The sequence below is a fragment of the Vulpes vulpes genome, chromosome 4, assembly GCF_048418805.1.
Source record: "Vulpes vulpes isolate BD-2025 chromosome 4, VulVul3, whole genome shotgun sequence".
NCBI lineage: Eukaryota > Metazoa > Chordata > Mammalia > Carnivora > Canidae > Vulpes > Vulpes vulpes.
The window spans coordinates 12,911,113-12,932,978 of record NC_132783.1 but is presented as its reverse complement, the minus strand read 5'-3'; the positions used below and the strand labels follow the sequence as shown (position 1 = coordinate 12,932,978).

The following is a 21,866-nucleotide window of genomic DNA, read 5'->3' as shown; positions in this document are numbered from 1 at the left end:
TATCTATCTATCTATCTATCTATCTATCTATCTATCTATCTATCATCTATCTATCTATCATCTTTTTCCATTCATCTATAGATGAACACTTCGGTTGTTGCCATATCTTGGCTGTTATAAATAAGCTACAATAAATATAAGGGGTGCATATACCTTTTCAAAAAAATTTTTTTTAAAGATTCTATCCATTTATTCATGAGAGACACAGAGAGAGAGAGGCAAAGACACAGGCAGAGGGAGAAGCAGACTCCACGTGGAGAGCCTGATGTGGGACTTAATCCAGGGACCCCTGAATCATACCCTGAGCCGAAGGTAGATGTTCAACTACTGAGCCACTCAGGTGTTCCTATTTTTGTTTTCTTTGGGTAAATACTCAGTAGTGGAATTACTGGATCATATGGTGGTTTTATTTTAAATTTTTTGAGAAACCTTTTCTACAATGGCTACATCAATTTATGTTCCTCTCAACAGTACATGAGGGTTCCCTTTTCTCTACATCCTTGTTAACACTTGTCTCTTGACTTTTTAAAAAAAGATATTCATTCATTCATTCATTCATTCATTCATTCATTCATTCATTCATGAGAGACACACAGAGAGAGGCAGAGGCATAGGCAGAAGGAAAAGCAGGCTCCCTGAAAAAAGCCTGATGCAGGACTTGATCCTGGATCCCAGGATCATGCCCTGAGGGGAAGATAGACGCTCAGCCTCTGAGCCACCTAGGCACCCCTGTTTGTTGTCTTTTTGATACTAGTCATTCTGACTGGTCGAGGTGGTTTCTTGTGGATTCGATTTGCATTTCCCTGATGATTAATGGTGTTGAGCACCTTTTCATGTTTCTATTGGCCACCTGTATGTTTTGTTTGGAAAACTGTCTGTTCAGGTCCTCTGCTCAGTTTTTAGTCAGATTGTTGTTTTGGATTGAGTTGTATGAATTATTTATATATTTTGGATATTAACTAACTATCCAGTATATCATTTGCAAATGTCTTTTCCCATTCAGTAGGTTTGCTTTTTATATTGTTGATGGTTTCCTTTGATGTGCAAAAGGTTTTTCATGTGGTATAGCCCCAGGAATTAACTTTTGCTTTTGTTCCACTTGATTGAGGAGACATGTCCATAAATATGTTGTTAGGGACGATATCCAAGAGATTACTGCCTATGTTTTCTTTTGGGAGTTTTATGGTTTCAGGTCTTTTTTTTTTATTTAAATTCAAATTAGTTAACATGTAGATAGTATTGGTAGTATTGGTTTCAGAAGTAGAATTTAATGATTCATTACTTACATATAACACCCAGTGTTCATCCAATAAGTGCCCTCCTTATCCCCTCACCCATTTAGCACATCCACCTCCCCTCCTCCCCTCCAACAATCCTCAGTTCTCTGTAGTTAGGAGTCTTCTATGGTTAGTCTTCCTCTTTGCTTTTATCTTATTTTTCCTCCCTTTCTACTATGAACATCTGTTTTATTTCTTAAATTCCCCATACGAGTGAAATCATATATTTGTCTTTCTCTGACTGACTTATTTCACTTAGCATAATACACTCTAGTTCCACTCATGTTGTTGCAGATGGCAAGATTTCATTCTTTTTAATGGCTGAGTAATATTCCATTTTGTATTTATACCACATTTTCTCTATCCACTCATTAGTTGACATTTAGACTCTTTCCATAATTTGGCTATTGTTGATAATGCTGATATAAACATTGGGATGCATGTATCCCTTCAAATCAGCATTTTGTATCTTGTGGATAAATACCTAGTAGTATAATTGCTGGGTTGTAGGGTAGTTCTATTTTTTTTGGGGGGGGGTAGTTCTATTTTTAACTTTTTGAGAAACCATACTGTTTTCCAGAGTGGCTGTACCAGTTTGCATTCCCACCAATAATTGCAAAAGTGCTCCCCTCTCTTCACATACTTGCCAACATCTGCTGTTTCCTGAGTTGTTAATTTTTTTGTTTTGACAAGTGTGAGGTGGTATCTCATTGTGGTTTTGATTTGTATTTCCCTGATGATGAGTGAAGCTGAGCATTTTTTTCAAGTGTCTGTTAGCCATTTGTATGTCTTCCTTGGAGAAATGTCTGTTCATGTCTCTGCTCATTTCTTAAGTGAATTATTTATATTTTGGGTGTTGATTTGATGAGTTCTTTATAGATTCTGGATACCAGTTCTTTAGCCAGTATGTCATTTGCAAATATCTTCTCTTATTCTGTTAGTTGCCTTTTAGTTTTGTTGATTGTTTCTTTGCTATGCAGAAGTTTTGTATTTTGACGAGATCCCTGGAGTTCATTTTTGCTTTTGTTTCCCTTGCCTCCTGCTGACATGTCTAGTAAGAAGTTGCTATGGACAGGTCAAAGAGGTTGCTGCCTATTTTATTCTCTAGGATTTTGATGGTTTCCTGTTTCACATTTAGGTCTTTCATCCATTTTGAAGTTATTTTTGTATATGGTGTAAGAAAAGTGGTCCTGTTTCATTCTAAATGTCAGTGTCCAGCTTTCCCAACACTATTTGTTGAAGAGACAGTCTTTTTTCCATTGGATATTCTTCCTTGCTTTGTCAAAGATTTGTTCACCATATAGTTGTGGGTCCCTTTCTGGGCTCTCTATTCTGTTCCATTGATCTATGTGTCTGGTTTTATGCCAGTACCATACTGTCTTGATGATTACAGCTTTGTAATACAGCTTGAAGTTAGGCATTGTGATGCCCCCTACTTTGCTTTTCTTTTTCAACATTACTTTGGCTATTCAGGGTCTTTTGTGTTCCATACAAATTTTAAGACTGTTCTAGTTCTGTTAAAAATGCTGATTGTTATTTTTTATCAGGATTGCATTGAATGTGTGGATTACTTTGGGTAGTATAGACATTTTAACAATATTTGTCATTCCAACCCATAAGCATGGAATGTTTTTCTATTTCTTTGTGTCTTCTTCAATTATTTTCATATGTATTCTATAGTTTTCAGTGTGCATATCTTTTACCTTTTTGGTTAGGTTTATTCCTAGGTATCTTATGTTTTTTGGTGCATTTGTAAATGGTATCAATTCCTTGATTTTGCTTTGTGCTGCCTCATTACTGGTGTATAGAAACACAACATAGTTCTGTATGTTGATTTTATATCTTGTGACTTTGTTGATTTCATGTATAATTTTAAAGAATTTTTTAGTGGAGTCTTTTGGGTTTTCTATATAGAGTATCATATGGTCTGTGAAGAGTAAAATTTGACTTCTTCCTTGCTGATTTGGATGCCTTTAATTTCTTTGTTTTGTTTGATTGCTGAAGCTATGCCTTCCAGTACTATGTTGAACAACAGTGGTGAGAGTGGACATCCCTTTTGTATTCCTGACCTTAGGAGAAAAGCTGTCAGTTTCTCTCCATTGAGGATGATATTAGCAGTGGGTCTTCTGTGTATGGCCTTTATAATGTTGCAGCATATTCCTTCTATTCTTCTTCTTCTTCCTTTTTTTTTTTTAGATTTTATTTATTTGACATAGTGAGGAGGAGAGAGAGTACACATAGGGGGAGTGGCAGGCAGAGGGAGAGGGAGAAGCAGACTCCTCACTGAGCAGAGAGTCCAACATGGGGCTCGATCCCAGGACCCTCGGATCATGACCGGAGCTGAAAGCAGACACTGAACTGACTGACCATTCAGATACCCCTCTATCCTTGCTTTCTTGAGTGTTCTTCTTAAAGATTTTACTTATTTATTCATGAGAGACACACACACATACACAGAGGCAGAGACGTAGGCAGAGAGAAAAGCAGGCTCCATGCAGGGAACCCGATGTGGGACCCAATCCCAGGACTCCAGGATCATGCCCTGGGCCAAAGGCAGGCACTCAACCAATGAGTCACCCAGGTGTCCGGAGGGTTTTCTATCAAGAAAAGATGCTATACTTTCTTGAATGTTTTTTCTACATCTATTGAGAGGATCATGTGGCTCTTATCCTTTCTTTTATTAATGTGGTGCATCATGTTGATTGATTTGTGGATATTGAACAACCCCTGCTGCCCAGGAATAAATCCTACTTGATCATGGTGAAAATCCCTTAATGTACTGCTGGATTCGATTAGCTAGTATCTTGTTGAGAATTTTTGCAACCATATTCATCAGGGATATTGGCTTGTAGTGGGGTCTTTATCTGGTTTTAGAATCAAGGTAGTGCTGACTGCATAGAATGAGTTTAGAAGTCTTCCTTCTATTTTTATTCTTTGGAACAGCTCTAGAAGAGTAGGTATTAATTCTTCTTTAAATGTTTGTTAGGATTCCCCTGGGCTTTTGTTTGTTGGGAGATTTTTGATTACTGATTCAATTTCTTTGCTGGTTATGGGTCTGTTTACATTTTCTATTTCTTCCTGTTTTAGTTTTGATAGTTTATATGTTTCTAAAAATTATCCATTTCCTCTAGGTTGCCCAATTTGTTGGCATATAATTGCTCATTTGATTCTAATTGTATTTCTGTGGTGTTGTTTTTTATCTCTCCTCTTTCATTTGTGATTATATTTATTTGTTTTTTTTTCTCTTCTTTTTGATAAGTACAGCTAGGGGTTTATCAATTTTGTTAATTCTTTCAAAGAACCAGATCATAGGTTTGTTGATCTCTTCTACTGTTTTTGTTTTTTTTAAAATTTCTATATCATTGATTTCTGCTCTGATCTTAATTATTTCCCTTCTTCTGCTGGTGTTAGGCTTTATCTGCTCCTCACTTAGGTGTAAGGTTATGTTGTGTGTTTTAGACTTTTCTTGCTTCTTGAGGTAGGTCTGTATTGCTATATACTTCTCTCTTAAAACTGCCTTTGCTGCATCTCAGAGGTTTTAGATTGTCATGTTTTCATTTTCATTTGTTTCCATGTAATTTTTTATCTCTTCTTGAATTTCCTGGCTAACCCATCTATTCTTTAGTAGGATGTTCTTTAACCTTCACGTATTCGTGGTCTTTTCAAATTTTTTCTTGTGGTTGATTTCAAGTTTTGTAATGTTGTGGTTGGAAAAAATGCACGGTATGCTGTCAGTCTTTTTGTACTTGTTGTACTCGTTGGGGCCTGATTTGTACCCAGTATATGATCTGCTCTGGAGAACTTTCCATAGGCACTCAAAGAGAATGTGTATTCTGTTGCCTTAGGATGAAGTGTTCTCAATATATCTGTTAAATCCATCTGATCCAACGTGTCATTCGAAACCATTGTTTCTTTGTTGATTTTCTGCTTAGATGATCTGTCCATTGCTGTGAATGGAGAGTTAAAGTTACCTACTAATATTATATTATTATCAATGAGTTTCTTTAAGTTTGTTATTAATTAATTTATCTATTTGGCTGCTCTCAAGTTGGGGGCATAAATATGTATAACTGTTAGGTCTTCTTGTTGGATAGACCCTTTTATGATGATATAGTGTACTTCTTCATCTCTTGTTATAGTTGTTGGTTTAAAATCTAGTTTGTCTGATATAAGGATAGCTACTCTAGCTTTCTTTTGATGTTCATTAGCATGATGGATATTTCCCCACCCCCTCACTTTAAATCTGGAGGTGTCTTTGGGTCTAAAATGAGTTTCTTGTAAGCAACGTATAGATGGGTCTTGTTTTTTTTTAATCCATTCTGATACCCTATATCTTTTGATTGGAGTATTTAGTTCATTTACATTCAGAATGATTATCGATAGATATGAATTTGGCACTATTGCATTACCTGTTTCTGTGGATTGTCTCTGTTCCTTTCTAGTCTTTATTGTTTTTGGTCTTTCCTTCCCACAGTGCTGGTTTAGTGTTCATGAACTCCTTTCATTTTTGCTTATCTTGGAAACTCTTTATCTCTCCTCCTATTCTGAATGACAGCCTTGCTGGTTATAGTTTTCTTGGCTGCATATTTTTCTCATTCAGCATGTTGAATATATCATGCTACTTTCTTCTGGTCTGCCAAGTTTCTGTAGACAGATCTGCTACTAACCTTATGTGTCTACTCTTGTATGTTAAGGATCTTTTGTCCCTAGCTGCTTTCAGAGTTCTCTCTTTATTTTTGTGTTTTGTAAGTTTCACTTTTGATATGTCTTGGGGTTTACCTATTTTTGTTGATTTGATGGGAGTTCTGTGTGCATATTGGACCTGAATTCTTGTTTCTTTCCCCAGATTAGGGGAGTTCTCAGCTATAATTTGTTCAAATAAAGCTTCTGCCACCTTTTCCCACCTTTTCCCACTCTTCTTCCCTTTACCACATATTCATGTGATATAGATATTATTGTGCTTTGTGGAATCATTGAGTTTTTGAAGTCTGTGTTTATGATCTAATAATAGTTTTCTTTCCAGCTTCATTATTTCCCATACTTTTATCTTCTTTATCACCTGTTTGATCCTCTGCTTCTTCCATCCTTGTTGTGGTTATATCCAGTTGGTTTTGCATCTCAGTTATAGTATTTTGTATATTAGCCTGACTAGTTCTTAAGTCTTTCATCTCTGAACCAGGGTTTCTTGGTGTCTTCTATGCTTCTCTCAAGCTGAGCTAGTATTCTGATGATTTGTTCTAAATTCTTATTCAGATACATTGTTTATATCTGTGTTGAGCAAATCCGTGGCTGTGATTTTTTTTCTTAATTTTTCTTTTGGAGATAATCCCTTTTTGTCATTATGTCTAGGTTTCTGTCTTTTGGGTGTTATGATAGCTTGCTATGTTTTCTGCTCCTGAGAATAATACTTTATTAAGAAGGAGCCATACACTGTCCAAGGCCTGGCAACTTCCAGAAGTTTTTCTGTGTGTACTCTGGTGTTGTGTTTTGACTGCTCTTTCCCATAGGTCAGTCCTCTGCAGAGTTCCTCCTTGCCTGCTATGAGGAGTGTTTGGAACTTCAAGTGTGCTTTGATTTGTTTGTTAGGATAAGCCTGATTTTTTAAAAAATCCAAGAAAAGAGAAAAGGAAAAGGGACAAAAAACCCCCAAAAAACAAATAGACAAACAAAAAAACTATAAGCCTGATTCCAAAAAATAAAGAAGGAAAAAAAAAAAAAAAAAGCCTGATCCAAAAAACGAGAAAATGAAACCAACCAGCCAATCGACAAAAACTATAAGCCTGATTCCAAAGGAAAAAAATAAAAATTAAAAATTAAAATACTACTACTACTAATAAAACTAATAATTGTCCTATTTCCACCAGAACTGAAGCTGATGCTTTGGAGCACTCTGTGATTAGTAGACTTGGTGCATGCAGGGGACATGTGTTGGTCTTCTGAGGGAGAGGCCTGCTGGGCTGGCTCAAATGCTGACTTGCCCTTGTAAAGATGCCTCTGCCAGGTGAGGGGGATGGGGTTTGGTGTAAGCAAGTCCCATGCCATCTGAAGGTGTTATATTTCTCCCTGAAATCTGAAGTCTGCCCGTGCTGATGGGTGAAAGGGGTAGGGATACAGTGGAAGATGGTGTCACACTGCCTGCTTATCCCCAGAGTGGAACTTGTGGCCTCCACTGTTCCTCCTGGGACAAAGTCTCAGGCTTTCATCAGATCTCTGCCCTCAACCTGTCCATGCCCAGGCTGTCAGTAGGCCTGGCACCATAGTTCTCCTATGTTTTATCTCTGGCCGGTGGCTGGGATTCAAAACTCCAAAACTTAAAGGACCTGGCAAGGAGCAGACCTGCTCTCCTCCCCTGGAGGAGAGCCTCACAGCATTGTATCTGGCACTGTTCTATCCCAGAAAAGCAGTCACACAGCTGCACAGGTGCCTGGAGTATATGGTGAAGCCCAGTGAAAAACTGTGACCAGGTTATCTGCTCTCTGCACACACCTCTGTCTCCTGCTATTAAACGTCAGTGGTGCCCTACAGGCTTTATGTCCTTGGAGAGGAAGTATACTCTCTTCCAAGTGTATCCCAGGAAAGGATGTGTTGTCTTCTAGTGTGACCCAGGGGATTCCTATACCATGACATCTTGTGCGAACTCCTAGTGCTGCTGTCTCTTATTCTGTCCCTCTATCCCTGACTTCTGTTCACAAAAAGGGCTCCCTTCTCTGTGTGGCCCTGCAGCTTTTCTCTCCCTCATTTCAAGTCTCTGAACTTCACATCTGCCATGTTCTCTCCCTCCAGTTATGCAGATTATTTTCTTAATCCTCAGACTGCTTTCCTAGTTGTTCAAAATGATTTGATGTTGATCTAGCTGTGTTTGAGGGATGAGGCAAGCTCAGGGTCCCCCTACTACTCCTCCAACTTAACTCCTCCTCTATGGTTTCAGGCCTTATATTTAGGTCTTTAATACTTTTTTTAGTTGATTTTTGTAAATGATGTGAGAAAGTGATCCAGTTTCATTCTTTTGCATGTAGCTATCTGGGTTTCAAATACCATTTATTAGAAAGACTGTCTTTTCCCATTGTATTTTCTTGTTGCTTTTATTATAAATCAATTCATCATATAGGTGTGGGTTTATTTCTGGGCCCTCTACACTGTTCCATTGATCTATGTGTCTGTTTTTGTTCCAGTACCATACTGTTTTGATTGCTATAGATTTGTAGTATAGTTTGTTATCTGGAATCAGAGTACCTTTAGCTTTACTCTTTCTCAAGGGTGCTTTGGCTATTTTAGGTATTTGTGGTTCCATACAAAATTTAGGATTATTTATTCTAGTTCTGTGAAAAATACTGTTTGTATTTTGCATTGTAGATTTCTTTGGGTAGCATAGACATTTTAATAATACTAATTTGTCCAATCCATGAGCATGGTACATCTTTCTACCTGTTTGTATTATCTTCAATTTCTGTCTTTTTTTTTTTAATAAAGATGTTATTTATTTGTTTGTTTATTTTAGAAAGAGAAAGCATGAGTGGGGAGAGTAGTGGGAGAGGGAGGAGGGAGAAGAATTCAAGCAGACTCCACACTGAGCACAAAGACCAACACAGGGCTCAATCTCATGCCCCTGAGCTGAAACCAAGAGCTGATACTTAACTGACTGAACTACCTAGGCGCTCCTCATTTTCAGTTTCTTTCAACAGTGTCCTATAGTTTTCAGAGTATAGGTCTTTTACCTTGGTTGCATGTATTCCTATGTATTTTATTCTTTATGGTACATTGTAAATGGGATTGTTTTCTTAATTTCTCTTACAGCTACTTCTTTATTAGTAAGTAGAAATGCACCAGATTTCTGTATATTAATTTTATATCCTGCAAATTTACTGAATTCATTTATCAATTCTAATAGTTTTTTTTTTTTTTTGTGGAGTTTAGAGTTTTCTTTTTTTTTTTTTTTAAGATTTTATTTATTTATTATGAGAGACACAGAGAGGCAGAGACATAGGCAGAGGGCGAAGCAGACTCCCTACAAGAAGCCTGATGCAGGACTTGATCCCAGATCCTGGGATCATTCCCTGAACTGAAGGCAGATGCTCAACCACTGAGCCATCCAGGGGTCCCTAGAGTTTTCTATATATAGCATCACATCATATAGTGATGTGACCGCAAATAGTGACCATTTTATTTCTTCCTTACCCATTAAGATGCTTTTTATTTCTTTTTCTTGTCTGATTGCTATAGTTAACACTTCCAGTACTATGATGAATGAAAGTGGTGAAAGTAGACACATCATTGTCTTATTCCTTATCTAGAGGAAAAGCTTTCAGTTTTTCACCACTGAGTATGCTATTAGCTCTGGGTTTATTATATATGATGTTATTAGGTTGAGATATGTTCCCTCAAAAACACACTCTTTTAAGAGTTTTACCATGAACAGATGCTTCATTTTGTCAAAATTTTTTGCATCTATCGAGATGTTCATATAGTTTTTATCCTTTCTCTTATAAATGTGATATATCACATTGATTGATTTGTAATATTGAACCACTCTTGCATCTCTGATTATGGTGAATGATTTTTTAAATGTGTTGTTGAATTTGGCTTGCTAATATTTAGCTAATATTTTGTTGAAGATTTTTTGCATCTACGTTCATGCTTTTTTGTTAATTATCTGGCTTTGGTATTGGGAATGCTGGCCTCATAGAATGAGTGGAAATTTTGCTTCCTTTTCTGTTTTTTTGGAGCAGTTTGATAAAAACAGGAATTAACTTTTCTCAAAATGTTTGGTAGAACTCTTTTTTTAAACGTTTGGTAGAATTCAGTCATCTGGTCCTGGACTTTTGTTTTTTGAGAGTTTTTTGATTACTGATTTGATTTCATTACTAGTAATCTGTGTTCAAATTTTCTTTTCTTTCTGATTACGTTTAGGAGATTTGTATGTCCCTAGGAATTTATCCATTTCTTCTAGGTTGTCCAATTTGTTAGCATATAATTTTTCATAATGTTCTTTTATAATTCTTTTTGTTTCTGTGGTGCCATTTGTTATTCTCCCTCCTTCATTGTGATTTTATTTGAGTTCCCTCTCATTTTTTCTTAATGAGTCTGGCTATAGGTGCATTAATTTTGTTTATCCTTTCAAAGAGCCAGCTTCTGCTTTCATTGACCTATTCTGTTGTTCTTTTAGTCTCTGTTTCATTTACTTCTGCTCTAATCATTATTATTCCCTTCCTTACATTAGCTTTTGGTTTTGTTTGTTCTTCTTTTTCAAGTTTCTTTAGGTGTAAAGTTAGGTAGTTTGAGATTTTTCTTGTTTGTTGAGATAGGCCTGTAGCACTATAAATTTCTCCTTAGAACTCCTTTTGCTGTGTCCCAAAGATTTTGGACCATTATGTTTTCATTTTCATTTGTCTCCATACATTTTTTACTCTTTGATTTCTTTCTTTTTTTTTTTTTTTAAAGATTTTATTTATTTATTTGACAGAGAGGGAGCACAAACAGGAGGACCATCAGAGGGGCAGAGAAAAGCAGACTCCCCACTGAGCAGGGAGCCCAACCTGGGGTCCAATCCCAGGACCCTGGGAGCATGACCTGAGCCAAAAGCAGATGCTTAACCTAGGCACCCTTCCTCTTTGACTTCTTGACTGATCCATGTTATTTAGCCTCTATGTATTCATATTCTTTCCAGATTTTTCCTTGTATTTGATCTCTAGTTTTTTGCTGTTGTGGTTGGAAAAGATACTTGATATGATTTATATCTTCTTAAATTTATTGAGACTTGTTTTGTCACCCAATATTGATCCATCCTGGAGAATGTTTTATATGCACTTGAGAAAGATTTGTATTCTGTTTTTATATGGAATGTTTGGTATATATGTTAAATTCATCTGTTCTGATATGTTGTTCAAAGTCACTGTTTCTTTATTGATTTTTCTGTCTGAATGGTGTCTCTATTGATGTAAATGAGGTGTTAAAGTCCTCTACTATTAACATATTACTGTCAATTTCTCCCTTGGTGTCAGTTAGTATTTGCTTTATGTATTAAGGTGCTTCTCTTTTGGATGCACAGATATTGACAGTTGTTATATCCTTTTACTGGATTGATTCCTTTATCATTATATAGTGCTCTTTTTCTGTCTCTTGCTACAGTCTGCTTTATTTTTATTTTTTTATTTTTTTGAGTACCAGTCAACTTTTATTGGATATTAATTGTGAATTAAGCAATGGAAGGATTCAAGGATGCCAGGCAGAAGTCATGGTCAGGAATGCCAAATGTGCTTCCACACTGGGCCCTCTTCAGTGGTACTTGTGTAGCCATTCATGTTTGAGGTCCTTGTAAGAACGACAGTAGTTGAAAAGCACATAAGCAGCCAGCACCATAGAAATCCCAGCAACGCCCTCTTTCTTCAAATTGATTTACTTGTAATACCCGTAGTAACCTCTTTGAAATGCTCCAGCAATGCCCTTAGGGGTGAAATCCCACATCAGTATCCAGCCTGGCAGCTCTCCTAGTTTCACCTCCATGAGCTTCTTTTCCTTCACTGGTATGGGTGACGCCATCTTGGAGTCTTGGGTGTCTGCTCTCTACAGTCTACTTTAAAGAATATTTTGTCTGAAGTAAGTATTGTTACCCCAGCTTTTTTCTCACTTCCATTTGCATGGTATATGTTTTTCCATCCCTTCATTTTCAGTCTGTTTATCTCTTTAAGTCTGAAGTAAGTCTCCTGTGGGTAGCATATAGATGGGTCCTGTATTTTTATCCATTCAGTCACCCTTTGTCTTTTGATTGGAGCATTTAGTCCATTTATATTTAAATTATTGATAGGTATGTATTGCCATTTTGTTTTTTTTCCAGTTGTTTTTTAGTTCTCACCTATTCCTTTCTTCTTCTCTTATTCTTTTCCCTTGTGGTTTGATGGTTTTCCTTAGTGTTGTACTTGTGAAATTTCTCTGTAGTTTTTATATAACTCTTATAGGTGTTTAATTTGTGGTTACCATTGAGTTCATATATAACATCTTATGTGTATAACAGTCTTTATTAATTTGATGGTCACTTAAGTTTGAACACATTCTAACAGCACTAAATTTTTATTTCTTTACTTTTTTATGTATATGGTGTCATATTTTACATCTTTCTGTTTTATGTATCTCTTGTCTAATTTTTATAGAAATAATTAATTTTACTACTTTTGTGTTTTTACTTCCATTATGGCTTTATAAGTGATTAATCTACTACCTTTACCATGTTTGCTTTTACTTGTGAAATTTTTTTCTTTCATAATTTTCTTACTTGTAGTTGTGGCCTTTTCTTTCCACTTAAGGAATTTCCTTTAACATTTCTTGTAAGATGGATTAGGTGGTGTTGAACTACTTTAACCTTTGTCTGAGAAACTCTTTCCTTCTGTTCTGAATGATAATAACCTTTCTGGTTAGAGTGTTCTTGGTTGTAGATTTTTTTCTTTTCAGCACTTTGAATATATCATGCCACTGTCTTTCAGCCTACAGAGTTTCTGCTAAAAAGGCAGCTGATAGCCTTGTAGGGTTTCTCTCATTTGAAACTGTTTTCTTTTGCTGCTATTAAAATTCTCTTTATCACTACATTTTTCAATTTTTTAAAAAAGATTTATTCATTTATTTGAGAGAGAGAGGGTAAGAGAGGGAAAGCATGCATGCATGAGAGGGAGAGAGGGAAAGGGAGAGAATTTTCAGCAGACTCCTTGCTAGGCATGGAGCCCAACAGAGGGCTTGATCTCATGACCCTGAGATCATGACCTGAGTCAAACTCAAGAGTTGAATGCCTAACTGACTGAGCCATCCAAGCGCCCCTACATTTTTCCTTTTTTTTTTTTTTTTCCATTTTTCCATTTTAATTATTATGTGTCTTGGTATAGACCTCCTTGGGTTCGTCTTGTTTGGGGCTGTCTGTGCTTCCTGGACCTGGATGTTTGTTTCTTTGCCCATATCAGGAAATTTTTCAGTTATTGTTTCTTTAAATGAACATTTCTACTGCTTTCATTCTCTTCTCATTCTGGAATCTACAATGCAAATGTTATTACACTTGACAATGTTGCTGAGTTCCCTTAACTTCTACTCATGTTTTATTATTCTTTTTTTCTTTCTGCAGCTCTGCTTAGTTGCTTTCTCTTACTCTGTCTTCCAGAGTGTAGATCACTGATCCATTCTTCTGCATCCTCTAATCTGCTATTGATCCTCTATAGTATATTTTTAATTTCAGTTACTGAATTCCTCACCTCTGACTGGTTCTTTTTTATATTTTCTCCCGTTGTTGAAGTTCCTACTAAATCCATCCATTGTTATCTGAAATCCATTGAGTAGTTTTATGACCATTACTTTGAATTCTTTATCAGAAATATTGCTCATTTTTATTTCATTTAGCTCTTTTACTGTGATTTTGTTGTTTCATTTGGGACATATTCCTCCATCTTCTCATCTTATCTACCTCTGGTTTCATTCTATGTATTAGGTATATCAGTTTTATCTCCTGGTCTTGAAAGTAGTGGCCTTGTGTAGAAGAAGTACTGTGGTGCCTTGTAGTGCAATCTCTCCTAGTTTCTAGAATTGGGATCTTCAGGGGTGTCTCCTGCGTGGGATGCATGCATCCTACTTTTGTAGCTAAGCAGCAGTTGCTTTCAGCCAAGCTGGTTACATTGACCCACCTTGCTTGTTGTGGATACATGGGCAGGATTTGGTCCATACCTTTTTTGAGATGCCTGTCTAAGGCTGCCATAAGCTCATGGTGGATGGAGCCAGCAGTCAGCCTACATGTTTGTAGTTAGCCTCTCACTACTGCAGGCACATTGAAGAGCAGAGCTTTCTTTCTATGCAATGGCTAACTAAGAGGCTCTCATTGGTGCACTGTCCTGGCAGTCAGCCTAGGTGTTTGGATTTAGCTTCTCCATCATGGTTGTAGGCACACTAAACCAGGGCTTGCTCCCTGAACAGCCAGCCAGGCTGCTAGAACTGCGGGATTGCAGGAGTCACTTTGGAGTGGGCTGGTCCCTACTGGGGCTGCTTGCCGGATGTGGTGGGACAGGAGCTACTTTGGAGGGATGTTTACAGAGGTGGGTTGGTTGGATGGAGTGGGTCTTCAGGGGACATGAGGGTTGGACACCTGGTGCTAGCCAGGTAAATTGAGAGTGTTAGTGTTGGCTACTGCAAGTGTTGGCTATCTCGGCTGGGGATAGGGTGACGGGGTGGGGAGAGAAATTCTGTCCACCAGCCCTTTTTTCCTGGAGAAATCTCCTGCAGATCCCTGTGCCTCTAGCACATCCTTTAAGATTAGTCACTAAATCTTTAGTTATATACCAAGCACTTTTCAAACTGTTACTTTTGTACTATGTCTTGGGCTGAGGTATTTTTTATTCAGGCTCTTTAAGGGAAGCAACTCAGTTTCCTATTGCCCTCCAACTCTCTTGGTGTTAAGCCCATTGAATTTTAAAGCCAAAAATTATGGGGACTTGTCTTTCTTTCAACTATAGGTCCCCAGGGACTAAGGTGCCTGGTATGAGGTCTGCCTCTTGCTTCTCCATGCTTGTGGTGTCCCTCCTGTTTGTGGCTATTCCTGCTAGGGGTTTAGTTCAGAATCATGTCTTTGCCTCTCCTATCCTTATTGATATGACCTTCTCTGTACAATTAAGTGTGGAAAATCTGTTTTGCCAGTCTTCAGCTTATTTTCAGAGTTAGTCGTATAGATGTAGCTGTTATCTTGGGTGTCCTTGGAAGAGGTGAGCTCAGGATCCTCCTAGTCTGGCCATCTTCACTGACTCCCTGATAAATGTAATTTTTTATATTCTACTTTTGGGAGATAGAATTCACAATGTAGAAAACTCTAAAATTATAGGGATAATTTGGGGGCAGCTATAAGTGACATATTTCCAATATAGATTTATGTGGTGAGGGGGAGGACCTGTTGACTTCATGTGAATCCCTGTATGTAGTTGCACCTAAGGCTACTCCTTGGGCCTTTTATTAGCAGATAAGTTTCTTACTTTAATTAAGTAGTTAAAGTTAGCTTTTTGTCAGTTCTCTTTAGTGTTCTTATTAGTACAGCTTTTTCCTCTTCTGACCCCAGCTCCACTATTGCATTATCCTCTTCATTGGCCACTTACTCTAGGCCTCCCTCCTTTCTATCCATTTTCTTCTCTGGAATCAGGTAATCTTTCATAAATATTAAGTCTGTTTATGTAATTCTTCTGATTAAAATGCTTAATGGCTTTTTATTGCTTTAGGATAATAACCATAGTCCTAGCACAGCATATGGCTTTCTGTAATCTGGCTTGCTCTTTTAGGTTTACTTTTTGCTGCTCTCTCTGCTCAAGTCTCAGTAGACTTCATTCTGTTCTCTAAACATATCATTTTCTCATTCTTATATGGGCTCTCAGAGAGGCTGTTTCTTGCCCCTGAAGAGCTCCTTCTACTTTCTCATTTCTTTTCCCTTATCCTTCTACTTACCTCCAACAAACTGCTCTTTATTTTTCATCTTTCCGCTAAGATGTTGCTTCATGAATGTTATTAGAATGGGAGCTTCTTGGTACCCAAGAATTTGTCTATTTCATTCAGTGTTATATCCCTTTTGCCTAGAGTAGTGAATGTTGAGTGAGTGAATGAGGGAGGAAGACCTTCAACTTCTCAGTCTAGGTGAGGTTTCTTATTATTTATGCCCATATCTTTATTTTAATAGTATCCCTGACACTTGTAATTATTTAAATCTGTGTTCACATCAGCAAAGGATACTATGAATAGAGTGAAAAGACAACTCATGGAATGGGGGGAAAATTTGCAAATCATAAATCTGATAAGGGATTAATATCCTACAACTCAATAACAACAAAAGAAACAACCCAATTTGAAAATGGGCAAAGAACTTGAATAGACATTTCTCCAAAGTAGATATACAGATGGCCAGTGAGCACATGAAAAAATGCTCAACAACACTAACCATTATGGAAATGCAAATCAAAACCATAATAAGATACTACTTCATACCCACTAGGGTGACTCTTATTAGAAAAAAACCAACCAGAAAATAAGAAGTGTTGGTGAGGATGTAGAGAAATTGGAACTCTGTGTAATACTGTTGGGAATGTAAAATTGTGCAGCTTCTGTGGAAAATGATATAGTCATTTCTCTAAAAATTAAAAATAAACTTACCATCTAATCCAACAATTCCACTTCTGGGTATATACTCAAAAGAATTGAAAGCGGCACCTCAAATAGATATTTATATACCACTGTTCACTGCAGCATTATTTGCAATAGCCAAAATAGCTCAAATGTCCATTGACAGATGAATGGATAAATAAAATGTGGTATATACATATAATGGAATATTATTCAGCCTTAAAAAGTAAGGAAATTCTGACACATTTTAAAATATGGATGAACGTTGAAGACTAAGTGAAATAAGCCATGCACAAAAGGACAAACATTGTAAGATTCTATTTAAATGAAGTACCTAGAGTAGTTAAATTAGCAGAGACAGAAAACAGAATTGTGATTGCAAGGCCTGGTGGGAGAAGGAAAGGGGAGTTATTATTTAATGGTGCAGAGTTTCAGTTTGGAAAGATGAAAAAATTCTGGAAATGAATGGTGGTAATGAATACACAACAATGTGAATATAATTAAATGTTATGGGAACTGAACTGTAAGCCCTAAGATGGTTAAAATGGCAAATTTTGTATTTTGTATATTTTACCTCAATAAAAGCTTGCCAGAAAAAAATCTGTATTCCCTGCTATATGTAAGCTCAGTAGGGACAGGGATTTTGTCTGTCTTGTTCACTTCTGTATTCCCAGCATCTAGCACAGTTCCTGGAGCATAGCAGGATCATTTGTTGGGACTGAATGAATGTACATATGGGGAGTGCTGCAGTAGAGAAGAAACCAAGTCATTTGGAATCAGGTTTCCATTCAGGAACTATGGGCCAAAAGTCAATGTATCATTTTATGGTGTAGGTCCTGACCTTGCTCCTTACAAATTGCCTAAACCAAGTCATAATCTCTTAGGGTCTTAGTTTTCATCTCTCTAAAATTTGGTAGGTAGTTCTTGATCTGCTACTCATTGCAGTTCTTGGGAGAATCAACTGATGCACTCTGTAGGGATTTTTCCAGTGTAAGGAGTTACTCAGTTACCTTTTGTGTGTATCCTAGGCTTTTACCTGAGGTGACATCTTTGCTGCCCATGCCAGGAGAGACTTAAACTCACCTCCATCATTGTGCTTCTCCTCCATTGTCAGATGTATCCTGATGTATCTTATCTGCTGCCATTCTTGGAAGCATTGGAACTGCATTGTGCTTTAAATGAGTGGACTATAAAGCCTTTGTTAAGTTGCTGGTATATCCTTAATGTCTGTACATATATCAGATTGTAAGCCCCCAGAGGAGCAGAGCCAAGTTGTTAACTCACATTCACGGTTCTAAATTCAGTGCAGTGAGCAGATCGGGTTTATTCTCATGATGATGATGAAGAGGAGTTGGAAGATTTTTCTTCCATTATATCGAATGAAACTACTGAATTTTATAGGCTCTCTCAGAATTTTCTGGATGGTCTCCTCTTTTTCATTTGAATACCTTAATCCCCTGGAGCGAAATGCAGGTTAGAGAGGTAAATGGTCTGAAAACAAATATACTGTAATACATTCACTTTGGCTACAAAAATAAAACAACCCAAACCTAGTTTTTCTTGCAGTTTTTAAATCCAGATGGTAGTAAAATTTGACATTTCAATTCTGTTTGTGAAATTCATTTTGTTTTTAAATTGGGAAGAACCATAGAGCTAAAAATTGTCTGAAGTACTAGGAAGGCCTGGTGAGACCTCTTTGGGAGTGTTATTAATAAGGACTTGGTATTTTAAAGTGAATTTGGAGGCACTATAAATAGACTGCAAGTAACTGTGATGGATATGAATACTGAGAAGTAGCGTGCTATCCCACACCTAATATGCAAAAGGTGGAGGATTGGCCTGGACAATGAAAAGAAAAGGGAAATCTGGACGAGAGGCTGTTTTGGTAGCCAAATTTAGTTAAATTTTTAATAGTTCTCATTTCTGTTTATAGTTCTCATTCCAAAAGGTCAGCTATTGTTCTTAAGTCTATCTTTAGCAAGTTTTGAAATTAAGGTTATGTGAATAAGGTTATTTTAATAAATATATGTAATGTAAGGATCCAATTTAATTAACTAAGCTCAAGATTTAGGGATCCAATGTGTTCAGAACCAGGTGAAGGCTCTCTTACAAAATACTTTATTGGCAAGGCTTATTTCTCTGTGGATCTGTTCTATATATATTCTTGGAAGAAATCATAGAAACAAATCAGCATCTGTATGTTAGAAGCAGTGTATCAATTAATTTTCATTTGGTTAAAAGTAAAGAAAGCTCAATCTAAATGGATTGAATCAAAAGGGGAGTTTCATAATTGACTTTATAACTATCAAGTCCAGTGGGGAGACTGGCTTAACTGTTGCATGACACAGGTGCTCAAGAAAAATCTCTTGGGCTGGGTCTCACTTCATCTCTTGCTTCTACGTGTCGGCCTTATTCTTAGAATCTCCCCTTATGGTTGGAAGGATTGAATTTTCTAATTAACGTAATGCAGACATGGTTCATACCTGATTTAAGAGTGGGGCCAACCCATTCAAACCATATGGCCTGAAGTTGGGTAGGCAGTTCTTTTAAAGAGATTCATGATGAATACAGGAACTAAAATGATAGATATTAGCTATAAGTAATATTTAATTAAAGTACTTGAAATTTCAATAGAATATTTATTAATATTGAATATATTTGTGTGCTAGAACATACCAAGATGAATAAGAAAGATCTTCTTCAGATTTTTGTGGGAAACCTGGGATACCATCTAATTCTTTTTTTTTTTTTTTTAAGATTCTATTTTTTATTTTGGCAGTGGGAGAAGGGGTAGAGAGAGAGTGAATCCCACGCTGACTCCCAGTATGCAGAGCCAGGTGCAGGGCTTGATCTTGTGACCCTGAGATCATGACCTGAATCAAAAACAAGAGTTGGACGCTCAACCAACTGAGCCACCCAAGCACCCCTAGGACACCATCTAATTCTTAAAGTTGATGCTAGTATGACAGTTTTATGTTTCCTGGTTCTCATGTATTTAATTATGAGCATATGAGTACCTGACCACTTTGATCTATTGTACAAAGGTATACTAATGAGCTATTTTCTCCTTACCTTTCTCCAGGGAAACACACATTATCTGGAGATGAAGAGAACAAATTTCTACAAATTCTCCCTTCCCTTTACTAACTACATTCTATGTATAGACTGAAAGGAGAAAGAGTTATTTCTGGCACTGGGCTGAAGGAGATTCCTCTATGTGTGTATTGCTGCTACTGTATATATAAACTATATATTTGTGTGTGCAGTTATAGTTATACTTTCCTCCACTGGTTCTAGTTCATTTATTTTCTCTCTAATGATTTCTTTTCTGTTTCCTTCCATGTTTCCTCTCTTGCCTCCAAAATTGCATAATACATATATGTGTGTGTCTATGTATGTATGTGTTTGTGTGCATATGTGTATCCACAACTGTTATTGAAAATATTTAACAAATGATATGACATATTCATCTACCAATTAGAATGGATACCAGCAATGAACAACCAGTACAACTGTAGAGAGACATAAAGGGATATCTGTGAAGACACAGAAACTGTCTTAGATGAGGAAGCAGAGATTCAAATGTACAAAAAATAGGGTATGGGAGCCAGTCAAGACAGAGGAGCAGAACTAGGTCATGAGTAAGAGAGCAACTGAAGTGGAGAGAGTACTTAGGATCCAAGTTCTGTGGCTTCCCATTCTCCTAAGGGCTGAGTGCTGTCTGTATTATGGTTCCTCTGAGATTCCCATTTCCCTTATCGCTTAATTGATTCTTGCACTAAAAACACCCCTTCCCTTTAAAAACACCTTGTGGGACCCTTAGTAGAAACTAAAGCTAGCTAACTAAAATAAATGGGATCATACTATATATAGCATTTTGTAACTTGCTACAATAACTTTGTTATTCTCTTATCAGTAACAGATATCTGCTATGTTAATAGACAACAGAACTATATCATCACTTCTCTGGCACATATTTGTGTTAGACGCCTCTAGCTCTCATATCTCACATCCTCTCAGCCCCAATTTTACTCCAGCTATTGCACGTGTTACCTTACAAGTACCTGCTTTAGTTGCACCGTATATTTCTGTTTCTGCCTGGGACTTTTCACACCTCATGCGGGAAACCCGTGGGGGCCTGTTTAGAAACTTGAGCATGGGCGACTTGGCAGAATGAGATTGTAAATCCTTATGGGTAAACCTTTACCAGTGGAGGTTGAAAGCCAATGGACAAATGTTCCCCAAATCAATTGTGTAGGCTTACACTTTAGAGGGGCACATTTTAGAGGAACATGTTGTTCCTTCGAGGTCTCCAGTCAGATCAAACTCCAGTTTCCCATAGTTTCTGGTTTGATAATATACCTTTAATTGGATTTTCCTTCTTCCTTGTGCCATTCCTCTTGGTCCTGCATTACTATTCCCTGCATTCACCTCTCAAAATAAATTACCTGAGTGCAGTCCTTTGGCTTCTTCTTTCTGGCAAGAATCCAGTCTAAGTTTTACATTGCCTGGTTGTATCTTTATTTAATAATTATTTATTTATTAATGGACACTTATTTCCTTTTTTCATGGTTATAAACAGTATCATGATGAGCATTCTTATAAATATATATTTGTGTACTTAATACTTATTTCCTTAGGAAAAAATTAATGCAAATTTAAATTGCTGAGTCTATTACTGATCAATAGACATGCACATTTTAAAAGCTTTTGAAAAAAAAAAAAAAGCTTTTGATACACTCTGGAGCAAAAACATTTGTATTTAACAGTTTCAAACAGTGTTTGTCAGAGAAAATCAGCGATTAACCCAGTGACATAATCTATCTATAAAAATTCACATAAATGACTGATTATATCCTGAAGGCTGGCTGCCTTCCATAAAGATCAGCCAACAGCGGAGTTGTAACCAAGGTAGAGAGACTTGCTTCACTTGGTCCAAATCAAACTTTGTGCTGACTTTCTTTGGGCTTAGCTTTGTCTACCGCACTTTAGGTCTTTTTATTACTATGAAATAAGAAGTGATGAGAGATTAAAAGATGAAAATTTAATTGAGAGTCTCACTTTTAGTTATTGTAGTGTGATTATGCTAATAATATTGCCATTCAAGAAAGTTTTCAAATACACAAAGACCTTTAATTTAATCTCTAGTGCTTAAGCTTTTAAGTTTATTATAAGATTTTTTTCTTGAAAGAAAAAAAGGTACCAACCATTTGATATGTCTATCATTATCACTGAAAAAAGTTGCAAGTAGCCCTTAGGTCTCTCTTTTTCAAAGATATTGTCAGAATTGACCCAAGTAAGAAAGGGAAACCCTTGTACATTGTGGTGGGAATGCAGGCTGGTGCAGCCACTCTGGAAAAAACAGTATGAAGTTTCCTCAAAAAGTTGAAAATAGAGCCACCCTACAACCCAACAATTACACTACTGAGAATCTACCCCGAAGATGCAAATTTAGTGATATGAAGGGGCATC

The 21,866-nt window shown here is 36.9% G+C and overlaps 1 protein-coding gene and 1 pseudogene across 1 annotated transcript in view; one reads left to right on the top strand and one right to left on the bottom strand.

Moving 5' to 3' along the window:
- Nucleotides 1-21,866, top strand: part of LOC112931624 (importin subunit alpha-8-like) — a 90,218-nt gene that overhangs the window by 36,475 nt on the left and 31,877 nt on the right. The window lies entirely within an intron of this gene.
- Nucleotides 11,428-11,825, bottom strand: LOC112931612 (ATP synthase subunit f, mitochondrial pseudogene; annotated as a pseudogene).